This window comes from Danio aesculapii, chromosome 10, assembly GCF_903798145.1.
Source record: "Danio aesculapii chromosome 10, fDanAes4.1, whole genome shotgun sequence".
In the NCBI taxonomy this organism is placed as follows: domain Eukaryota; kingdom Metazoa; phylum Chordata; class Actinopteri; order Cypriniformes; family Danionidae; genus Danio; species Danio aesculapii.
In genome coordinates, this window is record NC_079444.1 from 2669469 (window position 1) to 2686905 (window position 17437).

At 41.5% G+C, this 17437-nt stretch overlaps 1 long non-coding RNA gene across 1 annotated transcript in view; it reads left to right on the forward strand.

The window, feature by feature from the left end:
- Nucleotides 1–1262: 1262 nt before the first annotated feature.
- The window catches only part of LOC130236320 (uncharacterized), a 59159-nt gene continuing 42984 nt past the window's right edge, over nt 1263–17437 (forward strand). The window contains exons 1-2 of the long non-coding RNA XR_008838459.1: nt 1263–1452; nt 2456–2518. This is a non-coding gene — a long non-coding RNA (uncharacterized LOC130236320). The remainder of the gene's footprint in view (nt 1453–2455; nt 2519–17437) is intronic.

A 17437-nucleotide genomic window follows, 5' to 3' on the forward strand; every position in this document is an offset into this window, starting at 1 on the left:
ATTTAACTGAAACCTGATAAAGTAAGAATCCTGGTAAACAAGTTTATTGTCAATAATTTTTTTTTACAGTGTATTAAAATGCTGTTAATAATAATGATAAGTTACAACTTTTGTGTGATATAAGCTATGCATGAGTGAAATGAGCTTTTGTATATTTATAATAATGCATAAAACGATGACTTCTCCTTTCTTATTGAAGTTTTAATAATTAATTGTTCATTTTTATATGTTGAAGGTGGATTTTGTCCAAAGCAAAAAGGGCAAGTATAAAGTTTTTATTTTATATAAAATATAAAATGATTGTATGGTGAAATGTAATGGTTTCTCTGAGGTAAAGATAAAATAATAAATATGATTGTCATTCATTCATTAATTAATTTTCTTTTCGGTTTATTCCCTTTATTATTCAGGAGTCGCCACACCGGAATGAACCGCCTAAATATGACTGTAATAAATATTATTATTGAATAAGCTTCTATGACAGCCCTGTTAAATGTGCAAAGGAAAATGACCAAATTTAACACTGATAGTCAGAATTTAATATTGATTAATTGTCTTGAAGGGAAGAAACAGTTCACCCAAAAATTTACTCACCGTTTTCTCAATGTTGGATTATTTATTTATTTATAAATCAATTGTTTTGAAAAAAATATTGGAAACTTAAACCCATTGACATTCATAGCAATAAAAAATAAAACTATGGAAGTAATATATTGGCCAAATATGTCCCAGCAAACACCCAGATGTTAAAAACAAGTCAAAATGCACACTGATTTGATGTCAGTCGTCTACCTTAATGTCAAAGCAACATCAAATTGTAACATGTCAAGAATCGATTTCACTATGTTATTGGTCAATTAGATGTCATTTTGATATATTCAAATTGAATTTTTTAAAGCTGAATTTGTAATTGAAAATTCAGATTAATAAAACTTTTCTTATAATACACTTTTTGTGTTGTATGTTCTGGTGATTAGAAGAGCATCAGCGTATGGATGTAAAATGGACGTCTTGGCAATTGACGTGTTTTTGATCAAGGTGCCCGCGGAGTGTCCTGACCAAACAAACCGTACATACGCAGAAATCTTATCGATTCAGCTTATTGTTCATTAAGAAAATCCACTGATTTAGTGGTGTGAAGTGAAAGTGTGTGAGGTGAAGATGAGGAGCTCGTGTTGAGGTGTATTTCTCTCAGGCGTCAGTGGTTGGAGCCTGTGCGCCTTGCACACACACACACACACACGCACACACGCACACACACACACACGCACACACACACACGCTGGAGGGAAGAAAAGCAGTTTTCCTCCTTGAGTTGGGCAGAAGGAGTGCGTTTAGGCTGACAGAACAAACAGCATCGAGTCTGTGTCTGAATGTGTGTTGGCTATGTGTGTGTGTTTATGAGTGCGCGCGCATCTGAAGAGGCTTTCTGACGGACCGCAGTTAATGAAGGTGAATGTTTATTTATTTACTCCACGGAGCTTCAATCCGCCGTGTCCATCGGTAAACACACCGTCAATCTATGCTGTGTTTGTCCGAACTCTGGTGCTCGTGTTTGGGAAGTTTCGGCGTTTTCTCCTCAGTCAGCTGTCAACACTGCAGCCCGACTGAAGCTAAATGAAAAATAAGACAAATCTGTTCTGGCTGACGGGGAATCATCCACTGAGGTAAAGTTGGGTTTATATCCGCACGTTCAGACTTTCTCTTTAGTAACATCATTTCAGAAAAGTGTTATATGCTAATTTTAAATGGGGACATCATATTAGCAGCTAATGACTATCAACGTACAACAGTGTTCACAGTCAATTAAGTAGTGCTAATGTTGTTGTCATAGTCATAGGTTATTTATATTCAATCTTCAAATCAGACCTGTGCGAATATAAAACAAACTTTACCTCAATGGAAAACATTGGAGTAAGAGATACTGAGCGTACATTCAGATATTTCTGTGTTTAATTTCCAGCATTATCACTTGTTTGTGACTGTATTCATTTAATTGAGGTGAAGTTTTATGTTTGCACATTCGTTCAGTGTCAACTCACTATATTGTTTACTCTGGTATTTGGACTGAAATTATAAGTATGACTTCAAAACAACATTAGCATTTAATTGACTGTGAACAATGTTGTAGTTTGATAGTCTTTGGCTGCTAATTTGATTTCACTATTTAGAATATGCAATTAATACTTCACTGAAATTACATTGTTGAGTCTGAATGTGCGAATATAAAACCAACTTCACTTCAGTATTCGTTTAGACATACAAAGTAGATTTTTAAGCATGCAAATGATGCATTTTTGTATTGTTTACTTGACACGCTGATGAACATGATGTTTCCTGAAGGTGTTTTACCGGTTATTTATTTCTCCGTTAAATTGCACAACACGTTATAGGGATGTGATTTATTGAGCTTCATCAGGGTCTTACGAAATACTCTGTGTGACTGTTTTTGTAGATGCTGACAGATCTGAACATCATAAATTCCTGAGGAGCTTCATTCATTCATCTCCAGATTGAGGTAAGACTTGAATTCTCGATTTTTATTTTATTATTATTTTTTTTTATTGGCTGGTTTACATATTTCAGCAGCGTTCGAATGTTTTGGTCAGTGTTTGCGAAGTGAAATAAGCACGCGTGTTGTACACACAGATCTGCTTACAATAAAAGTGTGGCTTTACTTGAGATTTGACCCTTTTTTTAAAAGCTAATTATGAATATTTCCACTCATACGTCATTGGCCAATCACACTGATAGCCCCGCCCCCAAACTCACATCATATTTTAATATAAAGTTATATTTTTGATTTTCCCTATGATGTATGCCAGGTTTTTATTCAATGTGCTGTGGTATAGCTTAATATGGAGTATGGCTTGAAATTTTAAGGAGCTTGTATTGAGAACAACTGTGTTAATGACTGTTTTCAGTCAGTTTTCCCTTGTCTGCTATTGGTCGGTCACACAGAAAACTCTGCCCCTAATCATACATCATTGGTTGATTCAGTAGCTGGGCTGGTGTTTAAGCGGATCAGTGTTTTGAAAGCCTTGCAGTGTTTAAAATGTAATTTGGGGTGCGAGGAAAGTGTTTTAGCACTGATTAAATGACACCCTTCACATGTTCATTTATACTGGAGCGTTAATGAGTGCTGTGTGATTTGGAACAAGACCTCAGATGAAACTCCTAACAATTCTGGGTTTAGACTCGGGACTTTGTAAATAAATTGGGTAATGTTAGGAATTGAGTACCTGGATACATTTGTTGAACTGAATCAGCATTGATCACAGAATTGATCTGAATAGTGACTGCATTACAGCATTTCAATTCATTATTTTCCTATTTATTAGTGTGAAACTGTTTTAATCGGTCTTTATTAAGTAGAGCTCTGTATATCGAAGCATTATTATTATATCAATAATAGTACATTATATGCAAGCATTTGTGTTGCATGCATTGTTTGTGTGTGTGTGGTGATGGACAGATGCTGTGAGGGTGTGTTTATGGTCATGGGTAGATGCTGTGAGTGTCTCTATGTGTGTATGTGCATTTATGTGGTCTGGATCTGGCGACCCGGGGCTTGTCTGAATTAAACCCAGCCGGCCAATGCTGTTTTACTGGTTAAATTTCACTGGAAACGTGTCAGTGGCGCTCTGTGATTACTGACAGCACAGGACACGCTTGAGGGATTACTGACCAACACTTACATGCATTGTTTATCTAAATTTGACCAATCAGTTGTGGCCGTACTATCCTTATGCCCGCCTCCAAAGTACATGCTGTTCTGCTACTGGCTAGAGCGCCTTAAAAGTGAGCCCGGAGTAAACATTAATAGGCGGAGTCAAGACGAGAGAGGAAAATGACGACAGCCAATCAGAGTCAGAATATCTAATGAGGTTTTTAGTCATTCATGACGTTTTAAAATCGAATCATCTGCACCTCGACATACTTAAAATTAAAATGCCTGTCAGCGCAATAGTCTAGTGGTTAGCGCGCTAACATATGATGCAGTAGCTCTTCAGGGCGTCCAGAGTTAGAATCCCGACTCGAGGACATTTCCCATCCCCACCCCCCCTCTCTCTCTCTCTCTCCAACTTCGCTTCCTGTCTGAAATACTGACCTATTCACTTAATAAATGCAAAAAGGCCAAAAATTAATCTTAAAAAAATTTAAATAAATAAAATGCCTGACTTATTTGTAATTATATCAGAAACATATCAGTTTATTTTAGTATGATCTACATAAATCAATGTTTAGGGATGTACTGAATTTTTTGGGCACCAAAAATTGCGTTGAAATGAGTAAAATAGGCTAAAAATGAAATTAAAAAGGCTATGCTGTGTTCAGTGTGCTGGTTTCACTTTCCCTCCAGCCGTCATCACTGTATGAGTTGAAGTGGCTTTCACACTGGATGCCGAAAACGCTGCGCTATGAAACCCATTCATTTCAATAGCTCGTGAAGGTGGTTTATAGCTGCGCGTACAAAATTGAAATAAAACCCGTTCATTTCAATAGCTTGTGCCTTGCTAAATTTTTATTTATTTATTATTATTATTGTTTTTTTGCTGCTCCAACCAAATAAAAAAACAGCAGAGCGCACTGTTGACTAGCTTACGCACATGCTACAGTCAAAAGTGATGAATAATGTTAGTAAGGTTTAATATTCAGTAGTTTGATAATAAACCTGTCATTAGGAGTGCAGTGTGCTATTCTGCGCTTCTGAATGGCTTCTGTCATGTCTCATCTGACAGTCTATCACCACACACACACACACACACACACAGTCGCTTTGTTTTTATAATTTATTCTACTGTTTAATTTTACATTTACAAACTTTACATTTTATCAAGAGCTAGCTTACATTTGCACACTACTAAATGTCAAAGTTATCACAACAGTACTGTGTGTGTGGTGTTTGACAGAAACTGTGAATGTGTGTGTTTATGTGAGTCTGTGTGTGGTGATTGACAGATGCTGCAAATGTGTGTGTCAGATGAGGTTTGAGTGTGTCTGTGTGTCAGATGAGGTTTGAGTGTGTGTGTGTGTGGTGATGAATGGATGCTGTGAGTGTGTGTGTGTGTGTGTGTTAGATGAGGTGTGTCCTGCGGGTCAGATCTGACCTGATGCTGTGTCTCAGGGCTCATCTTCTTCTGTGTTGTGATGAGCGCAGTGCGGGAGTATCGAGTGTCTGATGAGCACTTCTGAGGGCGCGTGTGGACGGGGGCCGTTATTGAGTGTCAGCGGCTACAGGAGTCATTTATACTGCGGCGTAATGAGAGAAAGCCATTACAGGGCCGATTTGTGTGTTTTGGGTGGGATTTCTAAAAGCCTGCGTGTGGGAAAGTGCTCGTTTTGTCGGCCGTGTGTCTGTGTGGTCTGGATCTGGCGGCCCGGGGCTTGTCTGAATTAAACCCAGCGGGCCAATGCTGTTTTACTGGTTATATTTCACTGGAAATGTGTCAATGACATTCTGTATTCACTGACAGCACAGGACACGCTTGATGGATTACTGACCAACACTGACCGTGATTGATCAACACTGACCAGCACTAAACAACACTGACCAACTCTAACCAGCACTGACCATCATTGACCAACTCTGACCAGCACTGGCCAACACTGAGCAACTCTGACCAGCACTGACCATCATTGACCAACTCTGACCAGCACTGGCCAACACTGACCAACTCTAACCAGCACTGACCATCATTGACCAACTCTGACCAGCACTGGCCAACTCTAACCAGCACTGACCATCATTGACCAACTCTGACCAGCACTGGCCAACTCTAACCAGCACTGACCATCATTGACCAACTCTGACCAGCACTGGCCAACTCTAACCAGCACTGACCATTATTGACCAACTCTGACCAGCACTGGCCAACTCTGACCAACTCTAACCAGCACTGACCATCATTGACCAACTCTGACCAGCACTGGCCAACACTGACCAACTCTGGTGGTCAGCGTTGGTCAGTTCTGGTTAGAGTTGTCCAGTTCTGGTCAGAGTTAGGGTTGGGTCGATAGACGATGCCATCGTCCATCACCGATGGCCGATAGACGCCACGATGCTAAGCCGGCATCGTGATCCTCCACCCTGCTCCCCTCGCAGCAGCAACCAACTCGCGAAAAACACACACCCGTTTACCCTAACACACCTTTTAAAATGGCATTTTAGAAGGAAAAGGTTTCACGTCCACACTGGAGTTTCATCTAGCATTTCTGAAAAGTCCTTCGTCCTCTAGGTGAACCAACCTACGTCACACAGGTTCAACTGCGCATACTGGTTGCAGAAAAAGACCAGTTGCAATAGCAAACATGTCGTGTTGTGCGGTAGGATGCCAAAATCAAGAGTCCAAAAATAGAAAACTTAAATTTTGCCGTACACCACACTGCTTTTAATGCCAACCGCAGACATTTTTGGATAACAGCCATCAGAAGAGCTGAATGGTGTCAGGACCTAATTAAAAATGCTGGACTCTGCAGTTCTCATGTTATATCAGGTAAGTTCACGCTATGCTGAATCAGACACATTACTCATTTTTGATTGCAGCAATGATTTCAGCAAGAACAGTTAAATATGGTTGATTAGGAATGCTCAGAAGGAAATGTAAGCATCAGCATACACACACCCTGCCGTGCAGGTGTAGTTCGCTGTCAGAACGCAGTTGTTTTGCTTGTTGATGATCAATCAGGCCTCGTACAGCTCCGTCTTCTTTCCTTGTCTTTGGCTAGGCAGATCCTCGGTTTTTAGCACTACAGAGTTTTGAATCTGGTAATCATGGAGCATTATTTCTTGCACATGACCACACAGAACAACATTGTTGGCATCCAAAGACTTGTAGGCCTTAAACTTCTCTCTTGTAAAATCACTCGGAGTTTCAATGAGATGGTTGTATATTTGGGGCTGGATGCTTGGCTCTTTCCTCTTATCCAATATACATTGGGAGAGTGCTATCACAAATGGACCTGTCAGCAGTGGCGTAGCAGACGTCAGACTATAAGAATAAGAAACTTTGCAAGTACATGGCAACTTACACCAACCCTAACTGAACAGTCTACTTATAATCTAATGAGAATCAGTTGGCATGTAGATGCAATGTAACTTAAATTCATCAAACGGACCATCAAAATAAAGTGTGACTATTACAATTAGCAGTTGCAATGTTTATTCTTGATTTTTATTTAAAGAGCCCCTATTATACATGAAATAGGGTCATCTTTAGGTTGTAAGGGTCTCCAACAACAGTCTAATATGCATGCAAGGTCAAACAACACTGTCATGGTCTTATAATCTGCATTTATTTTTACCTAATTATCCCAGCGACTCCCATATGAATCGTTCAGCGATTCATTTGTTCCCAAACCCCTCCTCAGCGCGAAGCTAATCTGCGCTGATTGGACACACACACACACAACCCTCCTCAGAAGAACTGGGGAGATCGACGCGAGTCTCCTAGCCCCTAGCCGTCACACACTCTACCTGCTCTTTGTCTCTCACACACACACACACACACACACACACACTTTTTCTCTCTCTCTCTCACACACACACACACACACACACACACACACACACACACACATTACGCTCCTCAGAAGAACTAGGGAGATCGACACGAGTCTCCTGTCTCCTAGCCCCTAGCCGTCACACACTCGACCTGCTCTTTTTCTCACACACACATTACGCTCCTCCTCAGAAGAACTAGGGAGATCGACACAAGTCTCCTGTTTCCTAGCTTACGATGGCCATAGCCATTAATTCGACTGGCGGCGTCTGTGTGTGTGTGTCTAGTGTTTTTTCTGTTGGTGGGCGGGGCCGCAGGTTTCAAATCTCCCTGGTTTGCGCGCGCAACTACTGGCGAGGCTTGTGTTTCGTAGCCGCGTCATCGCGAAAACACCTAATGACTCGTTAGCAAGACGACTCGTTTGAAGCACTATGAGTCGACTCTTTTATAGATGAATCAATAATTTTAAACACTGTACACTTACAGATTTAAGCTTTAGCTGGATATTTCACTTCACTTAGAGCTGTGGTACACACTACATGTAAGGGCATTTTCAAAAACCCATAATATGGGCTCTTTAACATATACAGTATTTCTAACAAATTAAGTTCTTAGCATATAACCAATCAAAAATTAACTTTCTGTATATCAATGGTAGGAAATTTTCCTAATGCATTAATGGAAAAGGATCTTTAATAGTCTAATAGTTTTTGGCATAAGAGAAAAAGAAATGTATTATTTATTACAGTTATTTATTTATTTATTTTACATTTTATTTGTAGTTAAATAATAATATTGCTAATCTAATATTGCTAATCTTAAAATAAACCAAATATTGCCTCATCATATTTCACAGCTGACCTTAATTAGTCCATCAATCTGAGAACGAATTCTGTGTTGTGTGATCGGTTAAACCGTGACATTAATTTCTTCCAGTGGTTTTCTGAGTGTCTAATCTCATTAGAGCACCTCTGAACACTCTGTCAGCGTCAGGTTTGTTTTGCAACAGCTCTCAAACATTTAAAGTCTTCATTGTTCTGCAACACGGGCCGAACACTGAGCCTTTGTGCGCGCGGCGTGTAAAAGGATCCGTTGTGCGTGTTCCTCCGCTCTGAATCTGCATTACTGCAGGCCTTCGGGAGACTTTACCCAGCGTCTGATGTTCCTGCAGGACGGAGGCGGGCCGGATTCCTCACAAAGGTAAATTTCAGGCCCCGAGCGGCAGAGGTCAGAGTTTACGCTCTGAATAATGAGCTGAGATTTCAGGATTTCACATTCGCTTCTGCACCCGTCTGTGCGGTTTTACACTTCAATCACAGCATCTGGGAGCTGGATGAAGATTTCTGTCATTGACACACACGAGAATGAACAAAAACACGGTGTAATCTGAAAATACTGAAGAAACCTCATCCATATATAGACATTAAAGTCAATGTGAAAGCAAAATGTATTATTTTTTATTTATTTTGCTAGCACACATTGTTATGTATGTGATCGATTAATCCGTGCAAGTTAATCCACTGAAAATATGTTTGTTATATTGTATTGTTGTTTGGTAATCTTCAATATGCAAGGAGAAAGCCCCGCCCCCTACTCAATATTCAATTTCAGTTTTAAGTACATCAGCCAACTGAAATTAAAAACCCCGCCCCCGACTTTATTTGCCATTTCCCTTAGAAATAGTGTACATCAATAAATTGAAATAAAGCCCCTCCCCCTACTTAATATTCAGTTTCAGTTGAAAGCACATCCACATACTGAAATAAAGCCCCACCCCCTACTTTATATTCAGTTTCAGTTGAAAGTACATCAGCATTTTGAAATAAAACCCCTCCCCCCACTCAATATTCAGTTTCATCTGGAAGTACATTTACACACTGAAATAAAGTCCCCGCCCCTACACAATATTCTCTTATTTTTGGAAGTATATCAACATATTTAAATAAAGCCCCACCCCCTACTCTATATTCAGTTTCAGTTGAAAGTACATCAGCAAACTGAAATAAAACCCTGCCCCTCCACTCAATATTCAGTTACATCTGGAAGTACATTAACATACTGAAATAAAGCCCTGCCCCTACTCAATATTGTCTTATTTTTGGAAGTACATCAACATATTGAAATAAAGCCCCACCCCCTACTCTATATTCAGCTTCAGTTGAAAGTACATCAACATACTGAAATAAAGCTCCGCCTCCTACTCAATATTCAGTTTCAGTTGTAAGTGCATCAACATACTGAAATAAATCCCCGCCCCCTACTTTATGTTCTGTTTCACTTGGAAGTAGTGTACATCAACATATTGAAATAAAGCCCCACCCCCTACTTAGTATTCAATTTCTGTTGAAAGTACATCAACATACTGACATAAAGTCCCGCCCCCTACTCAACATACTGTCTAAATTAGAAGTATACAGGGGCGTAGCAACCGGGGGGACAGAGGGATAGGTCCCCCTCACTTTTAGAGACAGACCATTTAAAAACAGGTGATTAATAATTATATGAATGTATGATCTCATACAGCCGTCCCCCCAACTTTTAAAATGTCTGCTACGCCCCTGGAAGTATATCAATATTTTGCAATAACGTCCTGCCCCCTACTCAATATTCAGTTTCAGTTAGATACACATCAACATTATTACATTATTAATGGGGTAAAAGAGAATAAATATTACAGTCTTAGTTATGTTTTGGAAAATACGTCTGTTCACCGGTGCGGCATTTATTTATTGTGTGTGTTTGTGCATTTGTGCCTGTGTGTGTGTGCATGTTAGCATTATGTGTTGCGTGTGTGTGTGTGTTGCATTAGTGTGCATGTGTGTGTGTGTGTCAGGTTGAACAGCTGGGTTCTGGTTTGCAGTCTGATGTGCATTACTGCACCTCTGACCCTCGGCTTCCGCTCTCATGATTGCAGGAAGTGGGCGTGGCCAGTAAGCAGAGGATTGTGGGTGAGCATTAATGAGCACAGAGGTGGTAGTGTTGCTGAAGGGACCGCTGATCTGTGTGTGTGTGTGTGTGTGTGTGTGAGAGAGCTTCTGCGATACTCGCTGATCATCACTGTTCATCATCTGATGGAAATGTAAGCGGTGGTCAGTTCAGGGTTGTGCTGTGCTGTTGCTAAAGATACAGATGCTAAGGTGAGGAAATTTCTCTTGGGGTAAATCTGGAGGGTTCAATGTTGCGATATTACCACCGAACACCCCACACAGACGTGACATAAAACATTTTCTTTTATTAGCCTGTTGTTAAATTCCAAACTCAATGTAAATAAACAGAAATGAAAACACAATATAATATATACAATATATAATATAACAAAATATTAGATGTTTTGTCTGGTTAGCTTTATTTGATTTGTAAATATCCATCCTTTCCTGTCATTCAGACCTGCAACACACTCCAGAAACAGCTGTGACAGGAGCAGTTTAGGGCAGTAATCAGGTAAACTGCTGAAATAATGATGTGATGTGACACAGGTGATGTCAACAGGTGATTGTAATTATGATTTGGTACAAAGGCAGCATCAAGATCTAGTCCTTTAGGAGCAAAGATGGGCCGAGGATCACCAGTTTACATGAGAAAATGATTGGAATTTTAAAAACATTGTTCCTCAGAGAAAGAGAGGAAGACATTTGGATATTTCACCTTCAACAGTGCAGAACATCATTAAAAGATTGAAGGAATCTGGAGGAATTTCAGTGCATAAAGGACAAGGGCGCAAGCCTGAGCTGAACAACCATGATCTCCGATCCCTCAGGGGGCGCTGCATCAAGAATCCTCATTCATCTATAAGCCATATCACCACATAAGCTCAGGACTACTGCGGCAAACCTTTGTCAAGTACCACAGTACAGAGTTACATCCACAAATGGCAGTTAAAACTGTACTGTACCAAAAGGAAGCCCTATGTTAACAGTGTCCAGAAGCTTCTCTGGGCTCGGAGGCATCTAGGATCTACCATCACACAGTGGAAATGTGTACTGTGCTCAGATGAATCAGTATCTCAGGTGTTTTGGGGAGAAATGGATGCAGTGTGCTCTGGACTAAAGAAGAAAAGGATCGTCCAGACTGTTACCAGCAACAAGTCCAAAACCCAGGGTCTGTCATGGTGTGGGGTTGTGTCAGTGCCCTTGGCAAAGGTAACTTGCACTTCTGTGACCATTAATGCTGAAAAGTACATAGGGACGTCCATGCATATTTCAACAAGACAATGCAAAACCACATTCTGACACATTACAGAGTCCTGCTGCAGAGGAAGAGGATACAGGTACTTGACTGGCCTGCCTGCAGTCCTGACCTGTCTCCAATAGAGAATGTGTGGTGCATTTTGAAGGACAAAATACAACAATGAAGACTCCGTACTGTTGCCCACCTTAAGAGTTGTTAACAGGAAGAATGGGACAAAATGACACCTGAAACACTTCATCACTTGCAGGGTCTCTTCAGTCCCTAAACGTCTTTTAAGTGTTATAAACAGGAATGGAAACATGACAGTGGTAAATGCTTTGCTGATACAGCTATTGCTTAAATGTGTTGCAAGAACCAAAATTGGAATATGAGTTTATTTAAAGCAGTAAAAATCACGAGGAACACATGAAATAATGTTTATATTGTCTGCAGTGAAATACAGGTCAAGGTAAATTTAGAAATCACTACTTTTTTTCTGGTTTGGGGTTGTACCTGAAGTAGTGCACACATGACATCCCTGCGCTACAGGCTGAACTGAGGACTATTTGGGTTTTGCTACACCTTTAGATTTCTGTTGTCTCCCGTTCTGTAGTTGTAAGTTCAGATTATTGGTTAACATTGGAGCAGTTAATATCATTATCTCCTCCCACACGGCTGTAATTTCCTCATCAGCATTGCAGTTTGACATTTCATCGACGCGTTCTGAAAATCACACGTTCTGATCATCATCTTCAGCTTAACCTCGCGAAAACGGAAATGCTTGAAGTTTCTGCCAACCCGACTCTACACCATAACTTTTCAATCCATATGGATGGGGCAACCATCACTGCATCCAAAATGGTAAAAAGCCTTGGAGTAACGATTGATGACCAACTAAACTTCTCTGAGCACATTTCTAGAACTGCTCGATCTTGCAGATTCGCACTCTACAACATCAGAAAGGTCCGACCCTTCATATCTGAACACGCAGCTCAACTTATTGTTCAAGCTCTTGTTCTCTCCAAACTGGACTATTGCAACTCTCTACTAGCCGGGCTTCCAGCTAATTCTATCAAACCTCTTCAGCTGCTTCAGAACGCAGCAGCACAAGTGGTCTTTGATGAACCCAAAAGAGCACATGTCACTCCGCTACTCACCCGTTTGCACTGGCTGCCAGTTGCTGCTCGCATCAAATTCAAAGCTCTGATGTTTGCTTACAAAGCGACCTCTGGCTTTGCTCCTTCTTATCTGCTCTCACTTCTGCAGATGTATGTGCCCTCCAGAAACTTGCGTTCTGTGAATGAACGTCGCCTCGTGGTTCCATCCCTAAGAGGGAAGAAATCACTTTCCCGAACTCTCACATTCAATCTGCCCAGTTGGTGGAATGAACTCCCTAACTACATCAGAACAGCAGAGTCACTTGCTGTCTTCAAGAAACCACTAAAAACTCAACTGTTTAGTCTCCACTTTCCTTCCTAATCTGTAACTGCGTCTCTGGCTATACCACTAACTGTACTCTCTCTCTCTCTCTCAAAAAAAAACAACATTACTAATGCTTTGCTTCTTAGACTTTACACACCTGAAACTTGTCTGTAGCACTTGTTCACTGCTGCTCTTATAGTTGTGTAAATTGCTTCCTTGTCCTCATTTGTAAGTCGCTTTGGATAAAAGCGTCTGCTAAATGACTAAATGTAAATGTAAAATAACGTTTAATTCTTTGTAAAAACACGCAGCGGACGGGTGACAGTGGGGGATTTATAGGAGAGTCGGCTCTTGAAGATCATGTTCTTCTGGTAAACACTTGAAGTGTCGCATGTGAAAGGAATAAAAGCCGCATCTCTGATCTCCACGAGGCTCTGAAGATGAAAGCCAGCAGACGTTCACGCAGATGATCTGAATTATTGTCTGCTCGGCGCGTCACACACTGAAAACTAAACGCGTCTGACTTTTGACACTGTGACTGCGGGCGCAGGGAGATTTACAGCCGCTGATGCTTTGATTCCTCAGCGGAGCGTCCCGCACACCGGGAAACAATTCAGAGCCATCCATCACTGCGGACACACACACACACACACAGAAAGCACACACACACAGACAGCAGAAAGACAGACACTTACATGGGCAAACAGACACACAGAGATGCGCACAGACAACCCATGTATCCATACATGCATGTGTGTGTATGTCTGTCTGCCTGTGTGTGAGTCTGCGTGTGTGTGTGTCTGTTTGTCCATCAGAGTGTTTGTTTTTCTGCTTGTGTGTCCGACTTTCTGCCTGCCTGCACAAGTCTATGTGTGTGTGTCTGTCTACCCATCTCTGTGTGTGTGTGTGTCTTGTTTCTCTACCTGTCTTTCTTTCCATGTGTGTGTGTGCGTTTCTGTGTGTCTATCTGCCCATCTGTCTGTCTTTCTGCTGTGTGTGTTTGTGTGTGTGACTGTCTGTCTGCCCATCTACTTGTGTGTGTGTGTGTGTCTGTCTGTCTGTCTGTCTGTCTGTCTGCCCATGTGTGTGTGTGTGTGTGTTTCTACATGTCTGTCTCTTTGTCCCTGTGTGAGTGTGTCCATCTCTCAGTCCGTCTCTTTGTGTGTGTGTGTGTGTGCGCGTGCGTGCGTGTGTGTGTGCTAGTTGACCGTCAGCTCTTGATGAAGCGTTTCAGGGCTCGTTCTCAGCAGATGTTTTAAATTCTGCCAGTAAGTGTGTGTGTGTGTGTGTTTGTGTGAATCACTCAGAGTGTTGAACACCACCTCAGCGCTCTATTAAAGCAGAGCACAGATGCATTATGGGCTGTGTGTTTCTCTCGCAGTTGCATTATGGGTTGTGTGTTTCTCTGTGATCTGGTTAGATGTGCAGGCGCTGCTCTTCAGCGATCAAGTGATGAAAATGTCCTTCAAGGGGAGTTTCTGTCTTTTGTTGAGCAAACACAGTGATATTTTGGAAACTGTCAAACCACCGTCACCAACTAATTTTCTTTTGAGCAGGAAAAACACACACACCGGTGTGGAGGGAGAGGAAAAGAGGATTAATATCAGTGAAGCAAGAAGGTCGCTGGTTCGAGTCCAAGCTAGGTCAGTTGTCATTTCTGTGTGGAGTTTGCATGTTCTCCCCGTGTTGGCGTGGGTTTCCACCGGGTGCTCCGGTTTCCCCCACAGTCCAAACACATGCGCTATAGAGGAATTGATGAACTGGCCGTAGTGTATGAGTGTGTGTGTGAATGAGTGTGTTTTCCAGTACTGGGTTGCAGCTGGAAGGGCAGCCACTGTGTAAAACATATGCTGGAGTAGTTGGGGGTTCATTCTGCTGTGGCGACCCCTGATAAATAAGGGTCTAAGCTGAAGACTAAGCTCAACTTATTGTTCAAGCTCTTGTTCTCTCCAAACTGGACTATTGCAACTCTCTACTAGCCGGGCTTCCAGCTAATTCTATCAAACCTCTTCAGCTGCTTCAGAACGCAGCAGCACGAGTGGTCTTTGATGAACCCAAAAGAGCACATGTCACTCCGCTACTCACCCGTTTGCACTGGCTGCCAGTTGCTGCTCGCATCAAATTCAAAGCTCTGATGTTTGCTTACAAAGCGACCTCTGGCTTTGCTCCTTCTTATCTGCTCTCACTTCTGCAGATTTATGTGCCCTCCAGAAACTTGCGTTCTGTGAATGAACGTCGCCTCGTGGTTCCATCCCTAAGAGGGAAGAAAACACTTTCCCGAACTCTCACATTCAATCTGCCCAGTTGGTGGAATGAACTCCCTAACTACATCAGAACAGCAGAGTCACTTGCTGTCTTCAAGAAACGACTAAAAACTCAACTGTTTAGTCTCCACTTTCCTTCCTAATCTGTAACTGCCTCTCTGGCTATACCACTAACTGTACTCTCTCTCTCTCTCTCTCAAAATAAAAACAACATTACTAATGCTTTGCTTCTTAGACTTCTACACACCTGAAACTTGTCTATAGCACTTATTCACTGCTGCTCTTATAGTTGTGTAAATTGCTTCCTTGTCCTCATTTGTAAGTCGCTTTGGATAAAAGCGTCTGCTAAATGACTAAATGTAAATGTAAGGAAAATGAATGAATGAATACTCATTCTCATACATTTTCATTTTGGGCTGAACTACCCCTTTAACGTCTCCATGAATGATACTTGCTATGAAATTGTGTAACGTGTTGAAGATTTTGTGCTGCTTTAGAGCAAAATAAAAGTCCAAAAACTCTACTTGAAAATATTAAATGTGAAAACACCACAGTAAATGTTTGTATTTTTATAAATAGTGATTTTATTTTGAACATACAGTACCAACACACAGCAACTGTGGATAAACATGTTTACAGACACATAAACATGTATATAAAAAACCTAATCTATGAAATATATTCCACTCATGCATTCATTTTACACTACCTGACAAGTCTTGTGGTGGATCCCAGTTGTAAGAGCAACAAATAATAACTTGACTTCTAGTTGATCATATGTTAAAGTGTCAGAAAGTGGGCTACAAATAATTTGTTATGAGTTAATTGATCAATTATAAATAATTAATTCACCGCCGCCTACGACGACGATGCCATCGTACAATAGACATCGTATGATGCCAAATTGGTCGACATCGCCTACACAGTATTTACGGTGTTGATTACTTGTTTCTATCACTCACAAATGAACCATCATGACTGTTGGATGCAATTTCACATCTGACTGCAGATCTCAGTATGAACCGCTTCTGGTTTCAAAACCCAACTGGAAAACTGTATGTCTCACACACACGCAGGAAGAGCAGAAGACACAACAACGGAGGAGAGGCTGCAGATGGGGCTACCATCACTGCGCTCTCGGGTTTCACTGTCCAGGTGTGTGTGTGTGTGTATGTGTGAGAGAGAGAGAAAGAGAGAGTGTGTGTGTCTGTGAGAGTGAGTGTGTGAGTGTTTGTGTGAGAGAGTGTCCAAGTGTGAATGTGGGGGTGTGTAAGATGGTGTCTGTGTATGTGAGAGACTGTGTTTGTGTTTGTGAGTGAGTGTCTATGTGAGTGAGAGTGTTTGTGCGTGTGTGTGTGTGTGTGTGTGTGTGTGCGTGTGTGTGTGTGTGTGTGTGTCTTTTTGTGATTATGTATGTGTGTGAAGAAGGTTGCTGGTTCGAGCCTCGGCTGGGTCAGCTGGCATTTCTGTGTGGAGTTTGCATGTTCTCCCTGCGTTCGCGTGGGTTTCCTCCGGGTGCTCCGGTTTCCCCCACAGTCCAAAGACATGCGGTATAGGGGAATTGGGTAGGCTAAATTGTCTGTAGTGTATGTGTGTGTGAATAAGTGTGTATGTGTTTCCCAGTACTGGGTTGCAGCTGGAAGGGCATCCGCTGCATAAAACAAATGCTGGATAAGTTGCCGGTTCATTCCGCTGTGGCGACCCCAGATTAATAAAGGCACTAAGCCGAAAAGAAAATGAATGAATGAATGAATGTATGTGTGTGTCTCTAAGTGTGTATGCAAGACGCGAGAGGCCCATTCATTCCTCCATCCATCATCTGCTCCTTCACACACACACAAATCCACAAAAGTCTTCTGACACCGAATCTGTGTTGTTGTGACACCTGTGTGAGTGTGTGTGTGTGTCTGTCAGCGGATTAAACAGCAGACGGCTCAGAAACACACACCTGACGCAGTTCAGCTGATCTCCTGAATACACTCGCTGAAGTGTGATGAATGAGCTGCTTTTACTTGTGTTGTAATGGCTGTTTCAGAGCGGCAGTGTTGTAGAAATCAGACACTCATTCACGCTGCACTCGCA